The sequence below is a fragment of the Triturus cristatus genome, chromosome 7, assembly GCF_964204655.1.
Source record: "Triturus cristatus chromosome 7, aTriCri1.1, whole genome shotgun sequence".
In the NCBI taxonomy this organism is placed as follows: domain Eukaryota; kingdom Metazoa; phylum Chordata; class Amphibia; order Caudata; family Salamandridae; genus Triturus; species Triturus cristatus.
In genome coordinates this window covers 783,703,315-783,727,459 of record NC_140590.1, presented here as the reverse complement: position 1 = coordinate 783,727,459, position 24,145 = coordinate 783,703,315, and the positions used below count along the sequence as shown (strand labels likewise).

The window sequence follows — 24,145 nt, the reverse complement described above, 5'->3', positions numbered from 1 at the left end:
GTTTTTTTGAGCATGCGAAGAATGTTGAAGCAAGATGAAGAAACGGCGTTGACTTGTCTGTTCATCGAGAGTGAGGAATCCAGGATGACGCCCAGGTTCCGTGCGTGGTCTGTCGGGATGGGTGCTTTTCCAAGGGCCTCTGGCCACCAAGAGTCATCCCAGGCGGAGGGGGAGGTGCCTAGGATGAGGACTTCTGTTTTGTCTGAGTTCAGTTTCAGACGGCTGTGTTTCATCCATTCGGCTACTTCTTTCATTCCTTCATGCAGGTTGGTTTTGGCGGTGTTAGGGTCTCTGGTGAGTGATAAGATCAGTTGAGTGTCGTCGGCGTAGGAGATGATGTTGAGGTTATGTTGGCGTGCGATGACCGCGAGGGGGCTCATGTATACGTTGAAGAGGGTGGGGCTGAGTGAAGATCCTTGTGGTACGCCGCAGATGACTTCAGTGGCCACTGACTTGAATGGTGGAAGGCGGACTCTCTGGGTTCTTCCGGTGAGGAACGAGGTGATCCATTCCAGTGCTTTTCCTTGGATTCCGACGTTTCTGAGGCGTTGTAAAAGGGTGCTATGACAGACCGTGTCGAAGGCTGCGGAGAGGTCGAGGAGGATGAGGGCGACTGTGTCTCCATTGTCCAGTAGAGTTCGAATGTCGTCTGTTGCGGCGATGAGGGCGGTTTCAGTGCTGTGTTTGGCTCGGAAGCCGGATTGTGAGGAGTCGAGGGATTTGTTGGTTTCGAGGAAGGCGGCGAGCTGGTTGTTGACCGCTTTCTCGATGACTTTGGCCGGGAATGGGAGGAGCGAGATGGGGCGGTAGTTTTTGAGTTCGGTGGGGTCAGCTGTGGGTTTCTTCAGAAGGGCGCTGAGTTCGGCATGTTTCCAGCTTTCCGGGAAGGTGCCGGATTTGAGGGAGCAGTTGATGACGTCTCGGAGGTGTGGTGCTATGACGGATTCTGCTTTGTTGAAGATGTGGTGAGGGCATGGGTCTGTGGGGGATCCTGAGTGGATAGAGTTAATCAGACGGATGGTGTCCTCAGTGGAGATTGGCTTCCAGTCATTGAGGCTATTCGGGGGGGGTGGGGGTCCTGCAGGGGGTTGGGTGGGTTGGTCTCTGGGTCGGTTGTCGAAGCTGTTGTGGATGTCTGCAATTTTGTTGTGGAAGAATGAGGCTAGGGAGTCGCAGAGGGCTTGAGAGGGGGTGATGTCGTTGGAGTTGGCCGAGGGGTTGGTAAATTCCTTGACGATGTTGAATAATTCCTTGCTGTTGTGGGCGTTGTTGTCTAGTCGGTTCTTGAAAGCGGCTTTCTTGGCATTCCGGATCAGTTGGTGGTGTATGCGGGTGGCGTTTTTGAAGGCGTCCTTGGTGCTGGTGGTTGGGTCTTTTTTCCAGGCCTTCTCAAGGGAGCGACAGAGTTTCTTGGATTTCTGAAGATCATCGTTGAACCAGGAGGCATGCTTGCTGCCTAGTTTGATTTGTCGTTTTTTCAGTGGTGCTAGGATGTCGGCGCTGTTGGATAACCATTGGGTGAGGTTGGTGGCTGCTTGGTCTGGGTTTGAGGAGTGGGCTGGGGGGTTTTGCAGAAGCGATGAGGAGATCTGGTCGATGGTGATTTTGTTCCAGTTTCTTTGCAGAGTGGATTGGTGGTGGATGTAGGATGTGGGCTTGTTGAAGGTAAAGTGAACGCAGCTGTGGTCAGTCCAAAGGAGAGCTGTGGTGTGGCTGAAGGAGATATGTTTGCTGGAGGTGAAGATAGGGTCGAGTGTGTGACCTGCGATGTGGGTGGGGGTCGTGACAAGTTGTTTAAGTCCGAGGTTGGCGAGGTTGTCCAAAAGGGTGGTGGTGTTGCGGTCGTTGTTCTTTTCAAGGTGAAAGTTGAGGTCTCCCAGAAGGATGTACTCCTCGGAGGGGAGCGCGTGTGGAGTGATGAAGTCCGTGATGTCTTCACTGAATTGTGCGCGGGGTCCTGGTGGTCTGTAAAGGAGGGTGCCTCTGAGCGTGGTCTTGGGGTCGGTGTGGATCTGGAAGTGAAGGTGTTCAGAGTTGGCGAGATTGACGTCTGAGCTGGTTGAGATGCGGATGGAATTCTTATGGACGATAGCGATGCCTCCTCCTATGTGGCCGGTACGGTCCTTGCGAATGATCTTATAGCCTTCCGGGATGGCAATGGTGATGTCTGGGGCTGAAGAGGCATTCATCCATGTTTCTGTTAGGAAGGCTACGTCCGGAGAGATGGTGTCTAGTAGATTCCAGAGGTCAATGGCGTGCCTGTGGATCGATCGGGTGTTGAGTAGGATGCATTTTAGATGGTGGGGGTCGGTTATATGTTTTGTGTATGTGGATGAGGAGTTGTTCTTGGTGCCGTCGAACTTGCAGGAGTTGCAGGAGAAGGGTCCATGGGTGTGTCCAGGGGCGGCTTGGACGCAGTTGGGGGAACGGCCGGGGTTGAGGGCTAGGAGGGTGGTGGCATCGTAAGTAATGCGGGAGGGGTGGGCATTATGAGGACCAGGGGGAATGGCGCTGGGCGCGGTCCAGGCGCGGACGGGCGTAGACGGGCTTACCTTTGGCGCACCTTCGGCGCGACTGGGGCGCGATCGCTGCGCGTGAACGCTGCGCGCTATTGCATCTGTCATATAAGGATAGTGGAGGGGGAGGGGCGAGGGAGGAGCTGCTGGGAGGCGGGTGCGTGGTGTAGGGGGCGGGCTCCGGCCACAACAACAACAACCCAGGTAATGGCGGCTCAAAGGCAATAGCCGACCGGGTTGGGGAGGAATAGTTAAATAATTAATTAATCTGTGGTGAGTAGCGGGGCGCAGACAGTCAAGCAGACCGACAAAGCGCTATCTCTATGAGCAAGGCACTGAGAAAAATAACGAGTTTCAAACGATGTAGGCACTCTCACAGCGCTAGCGAGATACAGTTAATTCAAGCAAGCAGAGTCGCAGTTGAATAATGCTTCAATCAAAGCAGGCACAGTAGCAGCGCTAACGATACCCAGCCAGCGTTAAGGGAGGAGCAGGGCAGGAGGGAGCGACCGTGTCCAACAGAGTCAGGACGGTCACAGCGTCGCGATGTGCACGGGGAAGCCTTGCCTCTGAGTGGGAGGGAGGAGCTGCTGGGAGGCGGGTGCGTGGTGTAGGGGGCGGGCTCCGGCCACAACAACAACAACCCAGGTAATGGCGGCTCAAAGGCAATAGCCGACCGGGTTGGGGAGGAATAGTTAAATAATTAATTAATCTGTGGTGAGTAGCGGGGCGCAGACAGTCAAGCAGACCGACAAAGCGCTATCTCTATGAGCAAGGCACTGAGAAAAATAACGAGTTTCAAACGATGTAGGCACTCTCACAGCGCTAGCGAGATACAGTTAATTCAAGCAAGCAGAGTCGCAGTTGAATAATGCTTCAATCAAAGCAGGCACAGTAGCAGCGCTAACGATACCCAGCCAGCGTTAAGGGAGGAGCAGGGCAGGAGGGAGCGACCGTGTCCAACAGAGTCAGGACGGTCACAGCGTCGCGATGTGCACGGGGAAGCCTTGCCTCTGAGTGGGAGGGAGGAGCTGCTGGGAGGCGGGTGCGTGGTGTAGGGGGCGGGCTCCGGCCACAACAACAACAACCCAGGTAATGGCGGCTCAAAGGCAATAGCCGACCGGGTTGGGGAGGAATAGTTAAATAATTAATTAATCTGTGGTGAGTAGCGGGGCGCAGACAGTCAAGCAGACCGACAAAGCGCTATCTCTATGAGCAAGGCACTGAGAAAAATAACGAGTTTCAAACGATGTAGGCACTCTCACAGCGCTAGCGAGATACAGTTAATTCAAGCAAGCAGAGTCGCAGTTGAATAATGCTTCAATCAAAGCAGGCACAGTAGCAGCGCTAACGATACCCAGCCAGCGTTAAGGGAGGAGCAGGGCAGGAGGGAGCGACCGTGTCCAACAGAGTCAGGACGGTCACAGCGTCGCGATGTGCACGGGGAAGCCTTGCCTCTGAGTGGGAGGGAGGAGCTGCTGGGAGGCGGGTGCGTGGTGTAGGGGGCGGGCTCCGGCCACAACAACAACAACCCAGGTAATGGCGGCTCAAAGGCAATAGCCGACCGGGTTGGGGAGGAATAGTTAAATAATTAATTAATCTGTGGTGAGTAGCGGGGCGCAGACAGTCAAGCAGACCGACAAAGCGCTATCTCTATGAGCAAGGCACTGAGAAAAATAACGAGTTTCAAACGATGTAGGCACTCTCACAGCGCTAGCGAGATACAGTTAATTCAAGCAAGCAGAGTCGCAGTTGAATAATGCTTCAATCAAAGCAGGCACAGTAGCAGCGCTAACGATACCCAGCCAGCGTTAAGGGAGGAGCAGGGCAGGAGGGAGCGACCGTGTCCAACAGAGTCAGGACGGTCACAGCGTCGCGATGTGCACGGGGAAGCCTTGCCTCTGAGTGGGAGGGAGGAGCTGCTGGGAGGCGGGTGCGTGGTGTAGGGGGCGGGCTCCGGCCACAACAACAACAACCCAGGTAATGGCGGCTCAAAGGCAATAGCCGACCGGGTTGGGGAGGAATAGTTAAATAATTAATTAATCTGTGGTGAGTAGCGGGGCGCAGACAGTCAAGCAGACCGACAAAGCGCTATCTCTATGAGCAAGGCACTGAGAAAAATAACGAGTTTCAAACGATGTAGGCACTCTCACAGCGCTAGCGAGATACAGTTAATTCAAGCAAGCAGAGTCGCAGTTGAATAATGCTTCAATCAAAGCAGGCACAGTAGCAGCGCTAACGATACCCAGCCAGCGTTAAGGGAGGAGCAGGGCAGGAGGGAGCGACCGTGTCCAACAGAGTCAGGACGGTCACAGCGTCGCGATGTGCACGGGGAAGCCTTGCCTCTGAGTGGGAGGGAGGAGCTGCTGGGAGGCGGGTGCGTGGTGTAGGGGGCGGGCTCCGGCCACAACAACAACAACCCAGGTAATGGCGGCTCAAAGGCAATAGCCGACCGGGTTGGGGAGGAATAGTTAAATAATTAATTAATCTGTGGTGAGTAGCGGGGCGCAGACAGTCAAGCAGACAGACAAAGCGCTATCTCTATGAGCAAGGCACTGAGAAAAATAACGAGTTTCAAACGATGTAGGCACTCTCACAGCGCTAGCGAGATACAGTTAATTCAAGCAAGCAGAGTCGCAGTTGAATAATGCTTCAATCAAAGCAGGCACAGTAGCAGCGCTAACGATACCCAGCCAGCGTTAAGGGAGGAGCAGGGCAGGAGGGAGCATTGTGTCAAATAACTTGTGGGGGCTATTAAAACGATTGTAGATGTTAAATAACCAAATTTGGATGTTCCCTTTCAGAGAGGTCAGTTCCAACCCAAGTATTTGCTCTGAACCAAGTTCTAAAATCTTAATTTTGCAGGCTAATGTATTTTTGACCAAGATTAGAAGACCACCGGCTGGGCGGCCAACTACAGACTGCCTAACTTCTATACTGTAGGTAGTATACCCCACCCTGTGAACCTGCTCTACCGCCCAAGTTTCCTGTAGTAGGCATAGGTGGAAGTCATCCACTAGCTTGCACCAATCAGGATCAATTAACTGGGACTTTGTGATTGCAATGTTCCAGGATAAGATTTTCAGGTCCTGGGATTCTAATAAGGATTCCTGGGTGCATCCTAGAGTGTTTATTGCTCCCTCAAGATCTGATTGTTGGGGAGGAATGGCAGTACTTAGTTATTGGGCCACAGTGATCAATATCATTATTAGTATAGATCTCAGAGGATTCTTCCGACTGCATAGCAGGTGGTTCCTCAGATGTCACTTGTGGGGTGGTAATTACAGTCGGTAGTCAGTCTTGGGAATCTAGGTCAGTCAAGGGTTAGAATCTATTTCTCAGTTCCAGGAGAGGGAACTCCTGTCTCAAAAGGGGCTTGTTTATAGGTGGCTTGGTGACCAGAGTATTCCGACCTCTGCATTAAAGATGCCTGTAGAAGAACCCGAGCTGTACGATGTCAATCCCTAGTCTTGGCCTCTGGTTTAGGAAATTTGACCCCGAGCTAAGCAACTGGCTCGCTAGTATTGGAGATCTACAGTTTATGATAACACAATCTCCAGCAATAGACTTACGTAACGGGCCAACCCAGCTTCCCCGTCTTAGAAACAGAATATCATTATAATTGGTATTTGAGTAATTTGTATTCTGTGTTAAGCAGTGGCAGACTTTATTCTTCAGCTGGTTCTGTGATTCTTTTTGATTTTCCTGGAACGAGGGGACGTTAGTTAGATTTGCCACATAGGGGCAACACTCGGGGGAGATGGAGAATCACTGTATCACCATGATCAATCGGACCATTTTGATGCAACATTTCAGGGGGTGCTTGTCAGTTGCAGCCTGCCATGTTCCCAACAGAAGTTGCACAAGGAGAACTAGGCCCAGTTTTACTAGGGGGCAAGCTTACACTCCCTGGGTGCCTAGTACACAAAGGCCCTAGCTGCTTTTGTGATACTACACCAGTAACATTCCTATAGAGACCAGTGATCGCAGAACAGGTTAATGGATCAACATCTATCACAGAAGTATCCTCATCAGAGTTTGGGCCCCCGAGGGGGTCAGCCCCCCCCCTCCCCATCCAGCAATTTCGTTTTTACCCCTGCCCCAGACGATATATCAGCAACCAGTTTATGAATTGATTCCACATTTGACTCCAGTTTGTTAAGTCTAGACAAAATGGGTAGAAAGTTTTTGGCAATAGTTTCTTCTATACACGATATAAGTGCCACAATAATTTGCGGTGATAGTTCCTCGGGGTGGGAGGGCAAAATTATATTACAGCCATTTATAGGGGGTGATCTTTGTAATGTGTCAGCAGGGACTTCTGGGGCTAGGTCCTGGGTCTTTTTCCTGGATCTAGTCCGTGTGAGCTGTGGAGGCTCCAGATGTTTTCGCCTTTTTTATCCTTTTGGTTGCAGTTTCGCACACAGGAGTGGCCATAGAGGATGGGCAATGATGCTGGACGGCAGGTGAAAGAGATGGACTCCCGATAAATACATGGTTATTCTGACCGTAGTCATTTGTTAGGGCAAATTGAAAATCGTCCACAACAATTGGGTCAGTTATAGGACCAGCCAGACACTCTCCCACCGACAAACGGTGTTCCACGACCTGGATCTCCTTATCAATGGCTTTTGCGGCCCGTAGGAGGAAACAATCAAGTGTGGAGTTTGACAAGGCTTTTGGAGTAGCCGCTTTTACCCCCATGGATTTCAATTTTGCCGCATTCCAAGAGATGATTTACAAGTATAGAACAGACTTACTTTAGCAGGAAGACTTTATTCTGGTTGCCCCGTGTTGTGCGACCAATATTGCTGTCATGCAGGATGCCAAAGTCAGAAACCAAGAGACCAGGCCCAGCCCAGCTTCGTCCGGGCTCTGATGGGCGCAGACGGTCCCGCCCTGGCACGCCCACCCGCGTTCCGCGTAGCGGGAGCCCAAGAGCGTTCTTAAGCGCTTCCGGCACTAAGAAGTGGCACAGGGTCGGTGGGGAATGGATTCCCCGGCTGCCTCCTGGCAGGAAAGTGCTGGAGCGGTCTCACGCGCTGCGGGAGGCTGAGAGCGTTCTTAAGTGCCTCTGGCGCAAATAAGTGGCGCTGTGGTCGGTGGGGGATGGAGTCCCCGGCTGCCTCCTGGCAGGAAAGTGCTGGTTTGGCTGGAGCGGTCTCCTGCGCTGCGGGAGGCCGAGAGCGTTTTTAAGCGCCTCCGGCGCAAAGAAGTTGCGCAGGGGTGGGTTGGGGATGGAGTCGCCGGCTGCCTCCTGGCAGGAAAGTGCTGGTGTGGCTGGAGCGGTCTACCCCATATGCTTCCTCCATATCACTGTACTACAATTGTAGTCGCAGCAATCAAGATGGCATCCCCTACAAACCCTCGTTCTCTGTTTTTCTTGGTAGTGCTTCTCATCCCTCCCTGTGTCATGGCTTCAGACCTCCCTCTTTATGGCACCTTAGTAGGTAACAAGTGAGTCCACTGTATATCTAAAACAATCTACATAAAATCTCTACTCATGAAATCACTCAACACTACTGACTTTGACAATGAAAGGCACGTCTTCAACATGCCATGCCAACTTGCCCAGCTAAACTTCTTACAAGGGTAGTTCACCATATACTTTTTTAAATTCTTCTACTGTCACAACCCATTCGACCATTGCCAGGTTGACGTTAGGCCTTTCTGAGGAACAAAAAATATATAGATTTATGTCTGGGACTACTTCAAATGCAAGCAGCTACAGATGGTGCTACCGCACTCATCCTGCTTGACCCATCTGTAGTTTTTGGCATAGTAAACCCCTGCAACTTAATAAACTTCTTTCACTGTCTGGAAATTAGAAAACATTATTTACTGAATTTCCTCTTTCCTCTCAAAGAGATGCTGAATAGGGGAAACATCCATTACACCGCAGTCATTTCAACAACCTAGCTTTACAACGCACCTGCCTTTACATCGCATGCCATTACAATGCATGCCATTACAGAGCATGCCATTACAACGCATTATAAGGAAAGTAACAGAGAATTTTTATGTATTAGGGTGGGTATGGGTTTTGGGGTACATGCGAATAGTAATGTTCACCACTACACTATCCAACACTTTCCCTACTGTTGCACTCACTGGAGTTGGAATAGTACTTTTTACCCCTACACTATCCAACACTTAGTAATTTTTACCCCTACACTATCCAACACTTACCCTACTGTTGTCCTAAAAGTAATAGGTGATGTAATGGTATGCGTTGTAATGGTATGCGTTGTAATGGTAGTTTTAAAAAATGCGTTGTAATGCCATGCGTTGTAAAATCATGCAATGTAATTGTAGTTGCGACATAAAGACTGCGTTGTAAAAGCATGCGTTGTAATTGCATGTGTTGTAACATCATATATTTGCTGAATAGCCTTCCTCTATTGTCTCTTAGGGTCAGAGCAACTGGTGAAACTTGATTCTGGTGGGTTGTAAATATAATCAAGGGAAGCGAGCAAACCCAACCCTCTCTTTCAGGATCTCAGGGGGATAGAGCCCTACCACAAGGAAACGTTTTAAAATATGAGGCCAGATTGTGAAATTCCCAGCGCCAATAGCAGATGTACTATATACTGACTGCAAAATACTAGATGTCATTTTAAGAGCCAACATATGTACCAATAGGTCAGTTCTTAAATTTCCAAATCATAGTGTGTTGCTGTAGGAAATTGGGTTATTCGTTGTGTGGCCTGCTGAAGTAATTGGTCCACAATTCTCCTTATTGTAAACAAAGAACCCTGTTGTAGTGCTTGACTCTCTCAGAGTAGCGAAGCAGAGCAGTCCAGGGCCTACACATAGGAGGTGGTGTGGGCTAGTAATCACCGTTCACTGTCATGGAATAATAACACTCAGTGAATGATTGTCCAATCAGTACTTGTTCTTTAGAAAAAGGAGAAGTACATTTATTACACACACACACTACTAAATACTAGGCAATAATTTACAAATATATGCATTGGTAGATGTAAAAAAACACACAGATGGCATTGCATGATCAACTCTGACTCCCAAAGGGGTCATACAAACATTTAAAGTAAGCCTATAGACTAGATCAAAGTTTCAAGATCAGCAAACTGCATGTTAAAAAACATAATTTTGTACTTAAATGCAATCACCAATAATAAAAATCATGAGTGAATTCACTTATTAATGTTAATCAAAAGCACTTGCACTATGATAAGTAATCATTGTCAACATTATTTTAATAATAAAGCATTTTAAAATGAACAACACATGTGTCTGTGTGCTTTCTGTAAACTTTTGAACCACGAAAGAGCAATCATAAAAACAACCCCTAGAGAGCATCACATTTTGACTACATTAACATGCAACCATAGACTTAGCCCCTAGAGAGTGCTTTAGACCATGAATTTCCTTTAGACACTTTCAGGCCACAACGACTGTATCCATAAAATCATCCCCTAAAAACACAGCACTCCGAGCTATAGAAAAAGCTCCAGCCTATGGAGTGCTTTAAAATTTGAATGAAAATCCCTGAGGGTCATGGATTTCTTGACCCCACAAACATGGGATCAGTACTTTGAAAAACACTCTTTAGGTGGCAGCTGTTGCACTCCTGCAGCCGCCCACACCTCCTTCACTACGTTGTCTGTTTTGGGGGCCAACACAAACATAAAAAGTGTGCCAATACAAAAGCCCCTCAGGGCATTATGGGGTGCTCCTCGAGGAGCAGTGAATATTTCAAATCAATCCTTCTCCGGGAGGGCTCTACCAAGGTTCGATACCCACTTAGCTTTCAGGCCAGAAAGGCGCACCGAGGTATGCTCACTAAGGCCTCTAACTAGCCAGAAGATGAGGTGTCTACTTAGTGTATCAGGCATGGACTAACTCATCAACTCTGCTCTGGATTTCCAGTCTTCCTATTTAACATATAAGTTCAAAATTCAGCAGCCAGACTGCTACCAAACCTGGAAAGAAATTAATAAAAGCATGTGTGCTCCCTGCCTCACGTTAGATTCCAAGCATGTGCCCCCATTGGTTTCAAGGCACGCTACATTAAACAAATAGTAGATGGACTTGGACATGAGTTATTTGAAACTACATTTGTCCGGGTCCTTCTCAACTTCACCATTTGATCAGCATCATCGCACCACATGGCCATACCACACTAATCTTTGGAACACTATCTCATGACACCTCCACACCATATACAGTAACCTGCTGTAATACGGGCGATACGGAAGACGAGTCTTCCGTGCCCTTCAAGATGGCGGCGTCTGAGTCCCACCAGGAGGAAGGAAGCGCTCTAGTCCTCCAGGCCGGCGCGGAGCAGACGTCACGCTCCGGGACAAGAGAGGCGAGGACGGCCAGGATGAGAGAGGTATCAGGAGAAGCGAAGAGGGAGACAAGGAGCACGTCGGAAAACGGAGGAGCGGGAGAACGTGGAGCAGCACCGGGGAGAGACCTGTGTATCGGACAGCGTCGAGGGAGCCCCGGAGAGGAAGAGCAGAAGGACCGTGGGTTCCAGCCGACACCGCTCTCGTGTCCAGTCGTCCATCGGAGAACCAGGATGCCGAGACACCCCATGCTACAGTCCTGGAGGACTGTAGCTTCAGGTCAGTGCCTTTCCTGACTTATTTAAGGCGCTTGACTGGGAGGGGGAAAGCAGGGAGGACACCTGAAGCAGGGCACTAGTCAGGACCGTCCTGTCCCTCACGATTCCCCGCCCTCACAGACCGTGGTGATAGTACAAGCAGGTGGAGGGTTTATCACACCACATGAAAGTCCTGTTACTGACGGGAGGTTGTTTTGTGTTTCCTTTGTTTCCCGGGGACGCCACACTAATCAGAAAACCCCTAAGAAGCTGACGTAAAGCGGACTGAAGGAGAGGGACCCGAGGAAACGACCACCGGACCTGGGGCTTCGTTAAATTAACTTTCTGGAGGACTTTTCTTTTCTTTGTTCCTTTATTTTGACTGGGTGTCTCAGTTACCTCTATTCGGACCTTGTCTATACCATTAATAAAAAAACACCCTAACAAACCCTATCTGCTTCCTAAAGTACATCGTTACCTACTAGAAGACAAGGGTCAGTTGTAGGCCCTAGGAGGGCGGCAAACTACAGTGGTGTCAGAAGTGGGATTGTCATCTGAGGCTTGAAGATGACCCAACCCGTGACCCTACAGGACATTATCACCCAACTAGCTGAGGGACAGCGACATTTGCAAATAGTCCTGGAAAAACAAAACCAAAACGCCCAGAAGGAAAGGGAGTCATTCCATAAGGCTATTTTGGAACGACTAGGGTGTGATCACGAGTATTATAGAGCTAGGTTTCGTAAGGAAAAGTGGGTGACCGGAGATAACCCTAGAGCTTTGTTCTACCGCATTAAAGATTTAGGAACCCGCTGGCTTCAACCCAGTACCGCCTCAGTGGAGGAAGTGGTGGAGAAAGTGTTCTTAGAACAATACTTGGAAGCCCTACCATACAATACTAGAGCTTGGGTAAAACAGCATCCGGGTTTGACTCAACAGACAGCCATTGACTTAGCTTGTGCATACCATAGATCTCCGGACTTCAAAGCCCAGCCAGCAAGAGTCCCGTTGTCCTCTCTCAAGACTCTTCCCAAACTATCCAGTTACGGAGACAGGAGACCCTTGTCCGTAACAAAACCAATCCCCAAACCCCTCTCAAAACCACCTCCAGCCCACCTGGGGCCCCAGTGTTTTCATTGCGCTGAGTGGGGACACATAGCTAGGAATTGCCCTTTAAATACTGACAACACAGAGCCCATGGAGGTCGGGTGGTCCCGAGGAAGGGTGTTAGTGACAGGAAGCACTAGCCAAAGGTATAAGAAAACTGTCAGGATAAATGGGAAACCTATAGAGGCTTTATTGGACACAGGTTGTCACCATACCGTCATAGCCAAAGAGATACTTCAAGGGGCCAAAGAGTGTGAGGGGGAGACGGTATTAGTGTCCTGTGTACATGGCGATGTTAGGTCCTATCCCTTAGCTGAAATCTTAATAGAGATAGACGGATATCCCCAAGTGAGAAAGGTGGGGATAGTACCGGGATTGCCTGAAAGAGTTTTGTTAGGCACCGACCTTCCCCACTTTCATGAGTATTTAACCAGACTCATGCAGGCAGAGGTAGACTGGCTACAAGAGGCTCCGTTCTGTACTGAACCCATAACCAGGCCCCAAGACAGGGAAAAGAAGTCCCGTAGTGAGAAAAGAAGGGATAAGGAACACTACGCGCAGGCCTGTTCTGGTGTATCTTCATGTATGCTTTCTTTCCCAGACAACGACAATACTCCCGCCCACAGCTTTCGAGCGGACCAGAAAGATGACAGCACCTTGTTACAGGCCTGGAAGCAAGTTCAGGAAGTTGACCCAAACAAGGTAGGCCCTTATTCTTTTGTAAAAAAAGGTCTCCTGTAGAGGGCCGTTAATGGTCCAGGAGGGAGGTCTGAACAATTGCTTATCCCGGTAGCATTTAGAGAACAGGCCCTACAGCTTGCTCACAACCAAACGGGGGGGGGGCACTATGGACAAGAACATACATTAAAATACCTACTGGACAGGTTTTATTGGCCAGGAGTGTATCGGGAGACAGCCAGATACAGTGCAGCTTGCCCCAAGTGCCAAATGATCAATCCTTTCAAAGACTGAAAGGTACCCCTGTGTCCGTTACCCATCATTGATGTTCCCTTCCAGAGGGTAGGCATGGATTTAGTGGGTCCCCTAATAAAGTCAGCAAGGGGACACCAATACATTTTTAGTCCTGGTGGACTATGCTACTCGTTACCCCGAGGCTATCCCCCTCACCAGCATGACCACGGTAGCCGTAGCCCAGGCTATGATCTCCTTCTTCTCCCGAGTGGGATTCCCATTAGAACTCTTAACAGATCAGGGAACCCCTTTTATGGCCAAATTAATGAAAGACATCTGTAAAATCCTAGGGGTACGCCAGATCCAAACCTCAGTGTATCACCCCCAAACAGATGGACTGGTGGAAAGGTATAACCGAACCATCAAGACCATCCTGAAGAAGCTAATTGGGGACACAGGAAAAGATTGGGACCGGAAGTTGCCTCTGGTCCTCTTTGCCATTAGAACACATGAACAAAAGTCCACAGGATTCAGTCCTTTCGAACTCCTGTTTGGACATACTCCTCGCACATTATTAGAGATGGCCGCGGAACAGTGGACCGAAGAGGAGGACGAAGGGAAACCCCTTTCAGGTTATATATCCTCATTGAAAGAAACCCTAGCGACCTTGTGGGACACGGTTCATCAAAACATGGAGAAAGCCCAGGCTAACCAAAAAGAACAGTATGACCGGAGCAGCACAATGAGAGAGTTGAACGTAGGGGCTAAAGTATTGATTCTGTTGCCCTCTTCGGAAAAGAAACTGTTGGCAACGTGGCAAGGGCCGTATATCGTAACCCAGAGGGTCACTCCGGTCTCTTATCGAATAGCGGTACCTCACACCAATAATCAAGGGCAGACATACCATATAAATCTTTTAAAGAAGTGGGAGGAGAGAGAGATCAGTAACGGGGGTGGGAGCGGGATACGGCCTGTATGCCAAGTGACCCTCAATAAACCCTTGGGTATATGCATGAAGCACGAAGGGATATCCAAGGAGGAAAGACCCCAGTTGGGATCCAGGCTTTCCCCCGAACAAAGGGTACAAGATCACAATCTGCTGAATCAATACTCAGGGTTGAGTTCTGGGAATCCCGGCCGTACCTCTATAGTAGCTCACGACATCATTACCCAAGATGGAATAGTGGTGAACCTCAAACCATATAGGATACCCCAGGCTAGGAGAGGGGCTTTAGAAGCAGAGGTAGAATCAATGCTCAAGGCCGACATAATCGAACCATCTCACAGTCCCTGGCGTTCACCCATTGTGTTAGTACCCAAACCGGACGGGAGTCTTCGTTTTTGTATAGACTTTCACCAGGTGAACGCCCACTCCAAATTTGACAACTACCCAATGCCCCGGGTGGACGAATTAGTTGAGAGATTAGGAGAGGCTAGAGTCATGTCAAAAATCGACTTAACAAAAGGATATTGGCAAATTCCTTTGACAAAGTCAGCCAAGGAAAAGACAGCGATTTCCACCCCGTCCGGACTATACCAGTTTAAGGTGATGCCGTTTGGACTCCACGGAGCGCCTGCAACGTTTCAAAGACTTATGGACGTTCTGTTAAAGGCACACCAGGACTATGCTGTCGCCTACTTGGACGACATAGTGGTATATAGTCCCGATTGGGAAACTCACTTAACCCATCTTAACAAGATCTTTAAAACCTTGAGACAAGCCTGTCTTGCTCTGAATCCAAAGAAAACCACCCTTGGGACACATCAAATTGAATATCTGGGATACACCATCAGGGATGGTACGCTTCTACCACAACACAATAAACTTGAGGCTATACAGAAAATTCCACGTCCTTCTACCAAGAAAGACGTTCGGGCCTTTTGGGGGCTAGTAGGGTATTATCGTAGATTTATTCCACGGTTTTCCGAACTGGCTAGCCCCCTCACAGACCTGCTTAGATACATAACTACAAAGAAAGAAGTGGACTGGGGAAAGAGGCAAGACAACAGCTTTAGTTCCCTAAAGACTGCCCTATGCAGTGCCCCTATTTTGTCCTGTCCCGACTTTAAAAAATCTTTTGTACTACAAACGGACGCCTCGGATAGAGGGCTAGGGGCTGTACTATCCCAACCTGATACCCAAGGGCTTCTACGACCTGTGTTATTCCTAAGTCGGAAATTATTCCCTAGAGAAACCCGATATGCCACCATGGAAAAAGAATGCTTAGCCATTAAGTGGGCCGTAGAATCCCTGCAATATTACCTATCGGTGAAACATTTCTTTCTGCTAACGGACCATGCACCCTTAACCTGGTTGGCCACGAATAAGGACACTAACGCCAAAATACTGAGATGGTTCTTAGCACTGCAACCTTTTTCGTTTCAGACTATACACATTCCAGGGCGGTTGCAAAGTAATGTGGACTACCTCTCCCGCTTTCCTATCTCTGAATGGCCCGATCGTCCATCCCGAGGAGAAAGGCAGTGTAATACGGACGATACGGAAGACGAGTCTTCCGTGCCCTTCAAGATGGCGGCGTCTGAGTCCCACCAGGAGGAAGGAAGTGCACTAGTCTTCCAGGCCGGCGCGGAGCTGACGTCACGCGCCGGGACAAGAGAGGCCAGGACGGCCAGGAGGAGAGAGGTATCAGGGGAAGGGAAGAGGGAGACAAGGAGCACGTCGGAAAACGGAGGAGCGGGAGAACGCGGAGCAGCACCGGGGAGAGACCTGTGTATCGGACAGTGTCGAGGGAGCACCGGAGAGGAAGAGCAGAAGGACCGTGGGGTTCCAGCCGACACCGCTCTCGTGTCCAGTCGTCCATCGGAGAACCAGGACGCCGAGACACCCCATGCTACATTCCTGGAGGACTGTAGCTTCAGGTCAGTGCCTTTCCTGACTTATTTAAAGCGCTTGACTGGGAGGGGGAAAGCAGGGAGGACACCTGAAGCAGGACCGTCCTGTCCCTCACGATTCCCCGCCCTCACAGACCGTGGTGATAGTACAAGCAGGTGGAGGGTTTATCACACCCCATGAAAGTCCTGTTACTGACGGGAGGTTGTTTTGTGTTTCCTTTGTTTCCCGGGGACGCCACACTAACCAGAGAACCCCTAAGAAGCTGACGTAAAGCGGACTGAAGGAGAGGGACCCGAGGAAACGACCACCGGACCTGGGGCTTCGTTAAATTAACTTTCTGGAGGACTTTTCTTTTCTTTGTTCCTTTATTTTGACTGGGTGTCTCAGTTACCTCTATTCGGACCTTGTCTATACCATTAATAAAAAAACGCCCTAACAAACCCTATCTGCTTCCTAAAGTACATCGTTACCTACTAGAAGACGAGGGTCAGTTGTAGGCCCTAGGAGGGCGGCAAACTACACCTGCCCAAAAGGGAAGACCTAAAATCCTGCCTTTTGCCAACTGCACCATTCACCCCCACTCCACACTACCGACCTGCTCTCATAGTGATGAGCCTCACTTATACTCCCAAAGGTCTAGCAGTTGCTCTGGCATCCAAAATCAAAAACAGCTGTGCGGTCAGCTCCTCAAAGTCTGTTTAGAATCCCTCCACCCTCAATACTTGATCCTGCCATTGATCCTAGGCACTATCTCTCTCTGAGGCGCCATTGGCTGGCACCTATTAGTCTGAACTTCCTGCTTAGAGTACTGTCGTAGATCCTATAAAATAACGTGTCTGTCTTTACGTAAAATTGTATTTGCTCAGTCCTTTTCACCTGAGCCATGCAGCCCCCACTATTGAAGGCTCTGTCAAGGACACAGCTTTCATAGCGCCAAAGGCCAAGCACCTGGTAAGGTGCTGCTTCTCTCAATACAACATTCAGACATTGTACCCAACAACTCTAACACCATTCCATTTGAAGATGTTTAATAGATTCCCTACCTGTGTGCCATTACAAACCATTGCCCTTCACCTGCCTCTGGACCATGTCCCTCCCAATCTATGCCACACCTCCAGGCCGCGCCTTCTACACTGCCCAAAAATCTGCAGCAATGCACATCCCGACAACCCACTCGCACCAAGAGCAGTGGGACATTGCTATACAAGTGCCAGCAACATATAACACAACATAAGATAACACACACAATATAACATACACAGTATAACGTAACACACTCCTCACATTATCTGGCAGGCGGTACGAATAGGCCTTAGCGCTTGACAGGGAGACAGGGTGCAGAGCTAGAGCGCCAGGGCCTGCCCACTTCCGTGTTCAGCCACGACATGGGTTTGCCAGGCCTCGGTCTCAGCCGTCCAAAGATTCAAGAGTGCACGGCTCTGACAGACCTCGGTTTCAACAGTTTGCAAGAGCAAGAAGCTAAAACCCAACTATCAATAAGCGCGTGGTACGATGCAGGGGTCAGGTCTGACACCACCACTGCCCACGACAGCACCCCTGCCGCACTACGAACAAGGAAAGCACACTCTGCGAACACCTTGTCTTCCAGGCATGCTAGGTTGGGGGTCAGCCGCTCATGCGCACAGATTTGCATTTAGAATTTATTAGGTATTTGGTCAGTAGCCTAATGGTCAGTCAAACAGAAGTACCCTTTGTTCAAAGGCTCACATCGGACAAATGAATGAAGTCAATGAACAGGTATCTAATTTTCCGTCATAGATCTTTGCACACCCGCCTGCCAAGACAAAGACTTAAACCGCACTGGGCGCCGGTAAACCACCCCCATCGCCCCACATTCAGAATAACAGCGAAATGGCGCGGAGGGCCATTTATTTTAATTGAGATGGGTCCTCAGGCTAATGGAAGAGATATTCCCTGACACCCCAAGACGGCTACTCCCCTCTCTTCAGGTAGGAGAGCCTCTCCCTTTTTAAAAGGACATTTAAATTGAAAGCCACAGAACGGGAGATGGTGTAATTACACCACGAACCCTTTAACTTGTCAACTTGTAAATCTAAAAAGGCCGTCAATCACCGTAGGAAAGAAATCTGAAATCCCCGTGATTGACAGCGAGCACTTTTTATGTAAAAGAAAAAAAACGCTGTCGTAAAGCGGCCGAGAACGCATTTAGAAAAGAAGAATGTTTTACATAGGCGAGCAAAGAGCCAATAATTACCCTTCCAGAAGACAGCCACGTCAGACTAAGTACCTTCCCCACACTTACGGCTTTTTAAGTTGCTCTGAAACTTCAGGTAACTTTTTATTAAAAGACTTCTTGTGAATGTATAGGCTCTTTGAGCACCTAATAGAACAGCATTTTCATTTACGATAATGTAATCATTTTTGCAAATAGGAGATTTAGCTATTGCTTCCCCCCTTCCAAACAGTAAACTCTCAGCTTGTCTCTTGTGTGAATTAAGCAAAATTACACCCAGGTGAGCAATATCTGTCTGCTCTCTCCGCCGGCGCTCCCGCTCAGGCATAATATTTATTATTCCTCCCATTTGGTGAATTATTCCTGGAACCCTCCAGGAAAGAAACTTCGTTCGAATGAGGGAGCGAGTCGCGAAAGGCGCGCACGTCTCCTTGGCAGTAAATCTGCGGCGGCACCTTGTAAAATGCGAGCGATTCCATAAAAATGGGTCCGTCGTCGATAAAAATGGGCGCCCTATCGTAAGTTATTTTCAGCTCGAGGTTTCCCACTCGGCGAAGACGTCGCGGGCAAGTAGGGCCCTGCGCCAAGCCAGGGGCGTTTATTTATTAGTATTATATATCGCGCAGTATGCCACGTGCGGGCTTAATGTGCCTATTGAATTGCTATGTTTTGTTATACGTATTTAGGAGCGCATTCTGGGCTGGGGAGTATCTCAGCGCGAGCGCAATGGTGTGACGCGCCACGAACGTGGATGCCTGCGCGCGCTGGGCCTGCTCACGACAGCGGTGACTCGCAGAGGTGTACCATTAGCGTTCAAGTGTGAGAAGCTCAACCAGTCCTGGGATGTTGTTAGCATAATAGTCGGCAGCATCATATGTCTTAAAAATGTTCCTCATCCTTTGGCGAGTTAGTGGCCCGCTACAAACCATACCGCTGGTCACAATGACTGGGGAGAAAGATGATTTCGATAACACACAGCGATAGCTGGGCTCCCGTGCCCGGCGAGGTACCAGGATAGTCCTCCGTATTGGGTGATGACGTGCAGAGAATTTACTAAAGCACTGGGTTTTGACCTTCCCGTGGTTTATGATCCAGCTGGAGATCCATCCTTTGAATGCAGGGGGTCCTATTTCAACAGCTCTTCTTTCAAATGGGAACACAATCCTGATCACACCAGTCTCCATGGTCTGGGCCTTCTCAGATGACAAGTAGCCATGGCGGCACCTTTCAGGCTCTGAAGATACCTTCCACACCTAGAGACCTTTTAAGGCTTGGGTAAAGTGGGTGCTGGCCCAGGGCATCAGCCTTTCATGGGGCACCCTGATAGATACGGCTCTGTTCTCCACACAGTCCTGCCCTGATGACCGTGAATGATTTTTAAACATAGATTTTTCTCAATACCATTTTCCCTTAAAAAAAATTTATACTGGCACTCTGCGGGTGTCTACTAGCGACATTCTGCAGAGAAATCGTGTTTGTTTTCAAATACCACGCAACATCCATAAAGTTCCTTTCAGATCAACAGGACCTCACATATAAGAAATGGTAGTGGGTCGCAGAGATTATTTGCAATAATATTAGTGGACTGCTGCTATATTATACCATTGTAACCACACATCACTATCCCTAAATATTAGATGGAAGCACACTTACAATTTGAATCAGTCTGTGTGTGCAGTGTCAGCGACCTGGCCAAAGAAGGCATGACAAGCTGAAATTAGATCATAAATTCAACGCTGTTCTGAACAGAGCCCCCCACATCCTTAAAATGTCCATGTACACACCTTTGCCAGGTGTCTATCCAATAGGCTGGACATGGGTCAGATCCAATAGGCTGGACAAGGGTCTGTTGGCCAAAACTAAAGCTAGCTAAATGTTTCTTTTAATCCGAAAAGGACAACACCTTTTCTCAGATATCTGCCTTCACCACTTTCCACTGATTCACTCGACCTTTCCTTTAGCTGCAAAGGCAAAACATTCCTGGGGTAAATGTAGATACCAAAGAGTCTTCTGCTTCGAGGCTTTAGCCACTGTACAACTTTTTTCTCAAGTTGAGTATCTAAAGGCAGTGAGTAACCACCTCTCCCCGCCCACCAGGACTGTGCTAGTCCGCTTTACAGCTAGCACAAGAGATGCTTATAGCAGGAACCTTTGCAGTGACACACTTCCCTCCCTTTCACAAACACTGTTTTAAATATCAAAGCCAGCTTCATCTGTGGGCTTCCTATAAGATATAACATCACAGCAACCAGAAGGCTGCCCTGGCTGTCTGTCAGCAATCGCATCACTGGCAACGTATCTCTGAATTTACATCTCTCAGTTTAAAGCTCCATGGCAAAAGCAGAACGCAACACTTCTAACATCATCCCTTCATTCAACTCCTAACACTCTGCTACACATGTTCATTGAAGGATCACCGCTGTTATCAGTTCTTAGTAGATATCTGTACTCCCTCACTCTGAACCAGTGGACTCAGGATTAATGGTCAAACACTGGGCAGTAAAATACTGGGTAAGTTCTCTAATAGCCTATAAAGATGCAGCTGGGATTCACAGGACTGCAAATTGTGCCAGTCAGCCCCAAACAGAAACACACCAAGGCTATACATATTGGGATGGTATTTCCATGGCTTGTTGATAATGAGCTGGTAGTCCTATTGACTGTTAATATTAACCAAGTGGTACTAAGGTTTGAGAATATCAGGACAGCATTGCTCTAGTCAGCGACACTGCTTTGGTCGTCCCATAGCCGGTGAATCTGAACATTAGGCTGTTGGTCACATAGTCTATAAACGTTGGACTATTATTGCGTACAAAAACTGAGATAATGTTCCTAGAGCCTACTAACATTTAGTTGCAGGCTCTCCAGTATGTAAACATTGGGGTGATAGTCTTATTGCCCTATTTATACCATATCCTGTACATAAGTGTAAATATGAGTCTACTATAGTAAATTGTAAATGTACTCCAGCTCAGAGCTGGTGTAAGTCCAGAACCACCCATGGCCACTCACAGCTACAGTAACATCCTCCCATGAGAATAATGGAGGTAGGGACTTAAATAAAACACCCTAAGAAACATTGTTCACATAAATTAATTCATTTAAATGTCTTAAAAAGTATATAAATGCATTTGAATGTTAATAAATACAATTTAAATTATAAGGGGATATTAAAAATATATTTAATAACATTTTTCAATTGAAAAATAAATGTAACTTGATTTTTAAAAAAAATCTATACATATTTTTTAGCTAATATTAATGCATAATAAATAAACAAACATTGTACTTAAGGTGAGTGTGGGTCCAGATTTTATTCTAAATGTTATTAAATCCTTATAAAATCATTTAAATTTCATCTGTTATACTAAATTAAATTTTCAGTACAAATTTAGTTGAGTGCAGCAGCATTTGTAAACAATGATTCTACATTTAAAATACATATATACAATTAATTCACATTAACATTTAATTTACAAATATTTTTTTTTAAATAATTAAAAAAATCTCTATACTTTACCATAGGGCGATCTCCGCTCTGATTGCGGAGGTCTTCACCAAGTATGTGAGACATCAAATATTGTTGTACAGTCAATACTAGTAGTAACTTAAAGGTTGTATATTATGTTTTTACTGACCTCAAGCCCTGTTTCAGCGGGTGGGGACATGTAATTCTACACTTATTAGTACCTTTACACTCGTAAAGCCAAATAGTTAATAGCAAATAGCCAAAAGTAGTGAAGTTACTCAAAAGTGTAAGAGTAAACTTACACATGTAGTTTTATTCACATGTAAGTTTACCTTTATGAATAGGCCCCACAGTCCATTGAGTGCAGCACTGAAGCAGAGGCTTCACCCCTGCACACCGTGCCACACAGGGGCACAGCATCACTGTCTGCTTATTGTGCAGGACAGAACTAGATGCCATTGTTTGCTTCCAGTGCATACTGTGTAGCACAGAAGCAGATGTGTCATCACCAATATACTCTGCAGTACAGAAGCACATATGTCACTGCCTGCATACAAGCATGCTGTGCATTGTAGAAGCGTAAATGTCACACCACCTGCATACTGTGCCACACAAATGCAGACTGAACATGGATCTCAGCAGTTAGTTAACAGCCCACTAAGCTATCTTGGAAGAATTAGAACCAGTGACCTGCAGATTAGCAATAAAACATACCCTCCTTTCTAGTTCTAGCTTCTTGATTCGCAGTCTTACCTATCATTGCTCATGCTTGTTTTGCTGCTGTTTTTATTGTTTCTAGTTAAATTCATTCTGCTCTTCCCCATATTTTTCTGCCATCACACTGTCGAAACACACTGCAAACACACACACATGCGCTCACATATACATTCACATACACACCCTGCTGAAACACACAAAAAACAGAACCATATACAAACATCCCAGACACACACGCAAGACCTCGGGGGACATACACACAAACAAGCACACGCCCCGTATACACATATTCGCTGCAGAAGAAACTTCCTCAGCAGTACTACCCACCAGCAAACCCACTGCCTGGATGGGGTATGTATAAGAGGGTTGATGGATTAGGAGCAGTACAGGGCTCATCTTCAAGGGGGTAGTAAGAGAATACTGGCAAGATTACCAGCAGAGGATGAGCAGATAGGCATCGAGGAGAGGAACAGGGGTGTGTGCTGTAAATTCATCATTGATCAGAGAAGGGTGAGGGATACTGTGACATCTGAGGATCATAATCACATATGGATTTACCCAGTTCTAATAGGATTACAGAAACTCTGCTCTGTCTATTTGGGCATTCCAAGCAAAACCATTGAACATTTGCAAGCTATACAAAATGCAGTAGTTAGGCTAATTTTTAATTAGAAAATGGTGAGCATGTAATTCCTTTTCACAACCAGTTCCACTGGTTGCCTATCTCCAAGAACACTGCCTGTCTAATGTACAAAATGTTTTATAACTCATACCCACTTGTTAGATCTCGCCTAAGCAGCGCATACACTGTCTCCTCGAGACGTGCTGTATCTAATCTGTGGGTTTACAGCCCGCCTATCGCTTTTCATTAGTTTCTTGGCGTGTCCTTCAGATAAGCTTTCTTCTCTGTAGCTAATGTGTGTTTGTGGTGCGTCCTTTTGGTGTTTTTCTCCCTCCCACGCAGCAGTGACCTAGTACTTATATCCATTAGCTTTTAGCTATTTTTTTAGCCTAATCTTGGATTGCTTTCAGTTTCAAATTTGCCTCTTTGGTAATAAACATACTATTGGCATTTGTCATTTTATTTCCATTCTGGTTTTCGCCATTGTTTTATTTTGTTTTTTATTGGTATGTAGCTGCATTGTTTTGTTTTTTTCAGACATGGGGAGAGACGATGCCGAGACTCGAACCCAGGTTCCCATTTCCATTGTCAGCAGCTCTGGTTGTTACTCTACATCCTCAACACAGGTATGTCAAAGAGACAGCATTTTGAAAGATTATTTCACTCTCTGCTTCGCCCAACTCTTTTAAGGGGGGACTCTGTGCACTACTGAGGTGCGCTACTGCAGGAATGGGACGGTTAAGATGACGAACAAGTAATTGCTAACGCCACTATGTTCAAATTCAAAGAAAAAGATTTGCTAAATTCAAAGTTTGCTTAGCGTTTTCCGAGGCAGACTTGTTTTAAGCTCTGGGCGAGCCACCTTTTAGCTAAATCTGGTTTCCACTGCACTGTGCATTTATGGACTGAAAGTCGAGCTTTTACCTTTATAAACATTTGCCTGTAAGACCTGGCATGTAGATTAAGTGGCTAATGATCCATGCCCTGCTGGAGATGTTAGATATGACATGGGTCCCATAACTGCACCTCCTTATTGCATGTTGAAGTAATTCTGTACCTGGTGCTAACAGGCTCACCATTTGAATATTTCTTCACAGGCTTGTCCACATTCGATGCCACATGTTTACCTGCTGCTTTTTTCCACTCAGAAAAGGGAACCTG

At 47.6% G+C, this 24,145-nt stretch overlaps 1 protein-coding gene and 1 long non-coding RNA gene across 4 annotated transcripts in view; one reads left to right on the top strand and one right to left on the bottom strand.

Moving 5' to 3' along the window:
- The window catches only part of EBF1 (EBF transcription factor 1), an 802,303-nt gene that overhangs the window by 85,205 nt on the left and 692,953 nt on the right, over nucleotides 1-24,145 (bottom strand). The window lies entirely within an intron of this gene.
- Nucleotides 23,526-24,145, top strand: part of LOC146810559 (uncharacterized) — a 32,500-nt gene continuing 31,880 nt past the window's right edge. Inside the window, exon 1 of the long non-coding RNA XR_014966611.1 lies at nucleotides 23,526-23,610. This is a non-coding gene — a long non-coding RNA (uncharacterized LOC146810559). The remainder of the gene's footprint in view (nucleotides 23,611-24,145) is intronic.